A 6,754-nucleotide genomic window follows, 5' to 3' on the forward strand; every position below is an offset into this window, starting at 1 on the left:
TCTTGTCGTCAAAATTAGTTGCTTTTGCTGGACTTAATGTCAGTCTTTGAAAATGCGTTGTTTTACCCTGTTGTGTACATAAGATAAACTGCAAATATATATACATATTTTTGAAGTTTGGTATATTACCCCACATTCAAAAATTATTAAAATCTAAGAATAAAAGTTAGACAATTATAAAAATGATTACAATATTAACAAAAGTATTAAACGTATCAATAATTACAAATTACAAAATAAAAAAAATAATAAGTAAACTAAGGATGATATTGGTACCAATAGGGGTTCCATGCATAACCATAAGTGCTATAGAATGCTTCGGCAGGGTCATACGTAGGATATGGTGGCTGCATCTCTATAGACCAAGGAGGGAAGATGGGTTTCGGTGTAGGAATATAGTTTCTACCTATATGTTGGCAATGAGCTATGATCTGGTTCTGATGAACTTGCCAATCTTCAAATGCTCTCTGTCTAGCATTTTCGTATTCCTGAGAAGCTATAAACCTATGCATTTCTTGCATCTCATTCCCCCCTCCTACATTACCTTGCTGCTGGTTTCTCTCCACCTGTGGATGTCTACCATGGTATCGTACTGCGGCGTTATTTCGCCTCTTCAAAACTTTCGCACCATGGTATACATTTAAACCTATAGTATCGCGGGGTTCCGGCTCTTCTAGTAATAATCCCCCCCGACTTATATCCACACCGAGATATTCACCAATCAAAGTAATAAAAATACCACCTCCTATTATGCTATGTGGTCGCATCCCCCGAACCATAGCTGATAAATAATAACCCACACAATATGGTATACTTACAGCGCTTTGTGGGTCTCGAATACACATATGGTAAAACAAATCTTGTTCATTTACCTTTTCTTTGTTTTTACCCCTTTGTGTAATCGAATTAGCTAAAAACCTATGTATCACTCTTAATTCGGCTCTATCTATATCCAAATAAGAGTAATTTCCCCCTTTGAAACGGTGATGGCTTGTCATTTGACTCCACACACCGTGTGTATCAAAATTTTCATCTATCTTTCTACCGTTTAGTATCAATCCTCTACAATCGGCAGACGCTAACTCCTCAGGCGTATATATACGTAAAGCCTGAGCCATGTCCAGTAAAGACATGTGGCGCATCGAACCGCCTAACAAAAATCTAATAAAAGAACGATCGGTTAAACTAGCTACCCGATCATTCAACTCTATACTACATAACAATTCTTCACACCATACTTTATATACAGGTCTACGTATGGTGAATAAATGTACCCAGTCATTAAAAGAAGAATTACCATACCTCTGTACAAGTAATTCCCTAATTGGCCCGGCCAATTCTACTGCTTCTAAGGGTCCCCATTCTATGACCCTTGGTACCTCAACAACCTTAGAATGAAGAGTATGCAAACCCCTTTGATATTTTGGATAATCTATCCAAAGTCTGTCAAATCTCAGGTTCGGGTGCAACTCTTCCAAGTGCATATCGGAAAAGGTCATGACTGGATGAGGTATATCCTGCTTGTAGTAGTTATCCACCTCCTGTTGTTCCAAATTCTCAGCAGGAGCATTTCGGGCTTGGGACGAAGATTCACCCCTTTCAGTCTGCAAAACACATCAAACACAATTTTTGTGCATCCAAATATGCATTAGTGTCAGCAAAATCATCAATCAAAATAATTACAATGACATTATCAATTTATATCAAACTTAAGCTCATTTTCACATTTTTATCAAATCTACACTTTTTCAAATAAGCATATACGAAAATGTTCGCCAAGTTCATAAGCATTCAACTCAAATAACATGTCAAAATAATCATTACTAGCAATTAAACAAGTCTCAAATGGCATTATCTTTCAAAAATCAAGTTCATGAATTTTAGACTTGAAAAAGTCCACTTTAATTTTCAAAATCATGTTTAGGCTCAAAGTTTGGATCATTTAACTACCTAGACATGTTACACTACTCAATTTAGCAACAATTCATGACAAAAATCGGCCATAACCTGTTTATATTAAAAAGCCCCAAATTGCTCAAGAACACAAACCCTAGATTACTCAAAATTTGAAGTTTAAGGCTTCTAATCATGTTAAACAGCATCAATCTAGGTTATACAAGCATAATACATAAACAATTTAAGCTTAATTACACTAAAAAGCATCAAAATCAAATTGGGAAAAAAATGACTCAAGAACACCAAATTTCGAATTAAATGGTGTTTAGGTGTAGAAATTTACCGTTTTTCTTGAGTAATTCTTAGATAGCATCCTTCTCAACATGATTTTAGCAAAAGATTTGGTGATTAACGGTTAAAAATTGTGATTTTTGGGGTATTTTTGGGTGGTTTTTCGTGGGTTTTCGCAGCTATTTTTCTGTTTTGGGGTATGAAACTGAGCTGTTGCAGCTCTTATTTTTTTTCTGTAATCCGGTCCTCCCGCGAGTCGCGGAGATTAACCCTCCAAACTCCGCAAGTCGCGGAGTTTGGTATTTTTTTTTTCTTTTTTTTTTCGCTTATAATCATTAACTTAATAAAACAATTAAGTAATTAATTTTAAAATTTTGTTTCCTTTGTTATTTAGGACGAGGTCGTTTCGGATCGATGTCCTAGTCCGTCCCTCGACAAAATTTTAAAATTTGTCTTTTTGTAGCGATTGTTTTAAAAGCTAAGATTTTTGAGTTTTTTTTTTAATGTTTTTGGCATACTTTAAATCAATAAGATTAAAAATAATGATAATAAAAGTTCTCGTCCCTCCCTCGGGTAAAGCAATTTCGGTTCAAAGACCTAGTCTTCAACTTACGACGAATTTTAAAAATCATATTTTTAACTTAATGAGATAAAGTAAATTTTTGTTTTTAAATTCACACAACTTAAATATAAAATTCAAAATTTATATTAAAAATTCACACCAAACTTAAAATTTGAAATGCATAAAATTAAAAATTTATATTTTTAAAAATTAAAAAATTCACACCAAACTTAATTTAAAAATTCATATTATAAATTCACACCAAACTTATATTAATTTTTCAAATATTTACAATTTTAAATATATTGTTTTTACAAAGTTTACAATATTAATTTAAGATTTAAATATTAATTTTAAAAATATGGTAAAAATAAAATTAAAAATCTTTTTGTCTTTTTATCCCACTTTAATCAATCAAATATTATCAAAAATATGCGTCCCTCTTTTCGGTAAAGTAATTTCGGTTCCAAGACCTAATTTAACTCATGATGAATTTTTGAAATATTTTGGGTTGATTGTTTAAAGATATTTATACCTTAAGAATAAACGTTAAATTTCGCAGTGATGTAATAAATTTTTGAATGATATCAATAATTTTGGTCGCCAAACCTAATTTTATTCAATACCAATTTAATACTTTTTAGCGAACAAATTAGTGTTTATTATCAAAAGGTTAAAAATAAAAATAAAAACTGTACAGACATACCTGTGAAATAGATTTCTTAGTTATATGATCTATCCCATTCATAAGATAGTCGGTTTAATTGGTTTTCCATGGCTACATAGGCGTAACCTCGAGCATTCAGTGTCTTTTCTTCTAAACATATGAACGGTCCGTCTCTGCATAAAGTAACAAATTCGGTATTTGAATAGGTTTGATTATTTGAACATTTACCTCCATGTGACCATTTTCCGCATTTGTGACATCTTTCTAGGTGTCGTGCTCTTCTTTTCGCTGCGGATTTTGATTTTCCTTTACCAAATTGTAACTTATTATCTTCGCATCTGGATTCTTTTCTAACTCCGTCCATTCTTTCTCTGATTACTGATACTAATTCACTCGGTAGTATGTCATTATTTCTTTTAGTGATCAAAGCGTGTAGCATTAGACCATGGTTTAGTTCACAGGCAGTCTTCATTTTGTAAAAACCTAAAAAAATAAAAATTCAGAATGGGGGGAGAAGACTAGTTCTTTAGGGTCTGCTAGGGAAAGACCATTCGGGTTCCATTTTCGAGAACTACACGAAAACAGACAATCTAACTCTAACAGAAATACATATTATCCTTTAAAGACTTGATTCTCCCCACACTTAGTTAGCTGTGGTGTCGAAATTGTGATTAACTTCATTGTCGACTTCCATCGGACCATGTATGTAATGTTTAACTCTGTGACCATTAACTTTAAATTCAATCCCATTTGAATTTATTAATTCTATCGTTCCGTATGGGAAAACTCTTTTGACTATGAATGGTCCAGACCATCTTGATTTCAATTTTTCAGGAAATAGCTTGAATCGTGAATTGAAAAGAAGAACTATGTCTCCTTCTTTAAATTCTTTTGAACTTCTGATTCTTTTATCATGCCATTTCTTCGTTCTTTCTTTATAGATTAACGAATTTTCGTATGCTTCATTTCTTAATTCTTCTAATTCGTTTAGTTGACTTAATCGTAGACGTCCAGCTTCATGTAAATCAAGATTACATGTTTTCAAAGCCCAAAATGCTTTGTGTTCAATTTCTACTGGAAGATGACATGCTTTTCCATAAACAAGTCTAAAAGGTGTGGTTCCAATTGGAGTTTTGTAGGCTGTTCTAAAAGCCCAGAGTGCATCCTCCAATTTAATGGACCATTCCTTCGGATTTGATCCTACGGTTTTCTCTAGAATATGTTTTAAAGCTCGGTTGGTATTTTCAACTTATCCACTTGTTTGTGGATGATATGAGGTGGAGATTTTATGAGTTACTCCATATCTTTTAAGAACTTTCTCAAGTTGATTATTACAGAAATGAGTACCCCGATCACTTATTAAAGCTTTCGGTGTTCCAAACCTTGCAAAAAGACGTTTTAAAAAGTTGACTACAACTCGTGCATCGTTAGTTGGGAGAGCTTGTGCTTCCGCCCATTTAGATACATAATCAATGGCTACGAGTATATATAGATTATTATTAGATTTTGGAAATGGACCCATAAAGTCAATACCCCAAATGTCAAATACTTCACATACTTGGATGACATTTTGTGGCATTTCATCACGTTGACTTATTTTTCCGGCCCTTTGACATGCATCACAGGATTTGCAAAGAAGGTATGCGTCTTTGTAAATTGTAGGCCAATAAAATCCAGCTTCATAAACTTTTCTTGCTGTTAGTTGAGGCCCATAATGCCCTCCTGTTGGTCCTGTGTGACAATGGTTTAATATTTTACTAGCTTCATCTCCAAATACACATCGGCGTATTATTCCATCGGGACAACTTTTAAACAGATGTGGATCTTCCCAGAAATAGTGTTTTATATCACTGAAGAATTTCTTTCGTCTTTGGTACGATAATCCTTTTTCAAGGAATCCACAAACTAAGTAGTTTGCATAGTCTACAAACCATGGGATTTCTTTATAATCTATCTTCAATAGATATTCATCAGGAAAGTTGTCTTGTATGGCCGATTCATTTAGAACTTCTAACTCAGGATTTTCAAGACGAGAAAGATGATCAGCGGCGAGATTTTCTGCTCCTCTTTTATCTCGGATTTCAATATCAAACTCTTGTAAGAGTAAGATCCAACGGATTAATCTTGGTTTAGCATCTTGTTTTGAAAATAGGTATCTAAGAGCAGAATGGTCGGTATAGACCACCGTTTTTGCTAGAACGAGATATGATCGAAATTTGTCAAAAGCAAAGACAATAGCAAGGAGTTCTTTTTCAGTAGTTGTATAGTTCGTTTGTGGTCCTTGTAATGTCTTACTAGCATAATATATAGGTTGAAATCATTTTTCAATCCTTTGTCCTAAAACGGCTCCCATTGCAAAATCACTTGCATCGCACATTAGTTCAAATGGTAGATTCCAATTTGGTGTTATCATGATCGGCGCATTAGTGAGTTTCTCTTTAAGAATATTAAAAGATTTGATACACTCATCTGAAAAGATGAATGGCGCATCCTTTTCTAGGAGTTTATTCATAGGAGTGGCAATTTTAGAAAAATCTTTTATGAAACGTCGGTAAAAACCGGCATGCCCTAGAAAACTCCTAACTCCTCTAACATTGGTGGGATGTGGAAGTTTAGCAATTACATCTACTTTAGCTCTATCCACTTCAATTCCTTCTTTTGAAATTTTATGTCCAAGAACGATGCCTTCTTTAACCATGAAATGGCATTTCTCCCAATTAAGTACTAGATTCGATTGTTCGCATCTAATTAGCATTCGTTCCAGATTAACTAGACATGATTTAAATGTATCACCGAAGACTGAAAAGTCATCCATGAATACTTCCATGCATTCTTCTATCATGTCGTGAAAAATCGCCATCATACACCTTTGAAAGGTTGCAGGGGCGTTGCAAAGTCCAAATGGCATGCGTTTGTAAGCAAAAGTACCATAAGGGCACGTGAATGTGGTTTTCTCTTGGTCTTCGGGTGCTATTGGAATTTGAAAATATCCGGAAAATCCATCTAGAAAACAATAGTAACTATTTCCGGCTAATCTTTCCAACATTTGATCTATGAAAGGTAAGGGAAAGTGATCTTTTCTGGTGGCGTCATTTAATTTTCTATAATCAATACATACACGCCATCCTGTTATAGTCCTAGTAGGAATAAGCTCATTTTTCTCATTTGTAATGACAGTCATGCCACCCTTCTTAGGCACGCATTGAACTGGGCTTACCCATGGACTATCAGAAATTGGATATATCAAACCTGCATCTAGCAGTTTAATAATCTCTTTCTTAACTACATCTTACATATTAGGATTTAGTCTTCATTGGCGTTGCACATACGTTTTATGA

Source organism: Rutidosis leptorrhynchoides, chromosome 6 (assembly GCF_046630445.1).
Source record: "Rutidosis leptorrhynchoides isolate AG116_Rl617_1_P2 chromosome 6, CSIRO_AGI_Rlap_v1, whole genome shotgun sequence".
Taxonomy (NCBI): domain Eukaryota; kingdom Viridiplantae; phylum Streptophyta; class Magnoliopsida; order Asterales; family Asteraceae; genus Rutidosis; species Rutidosis leptorrhynchoides.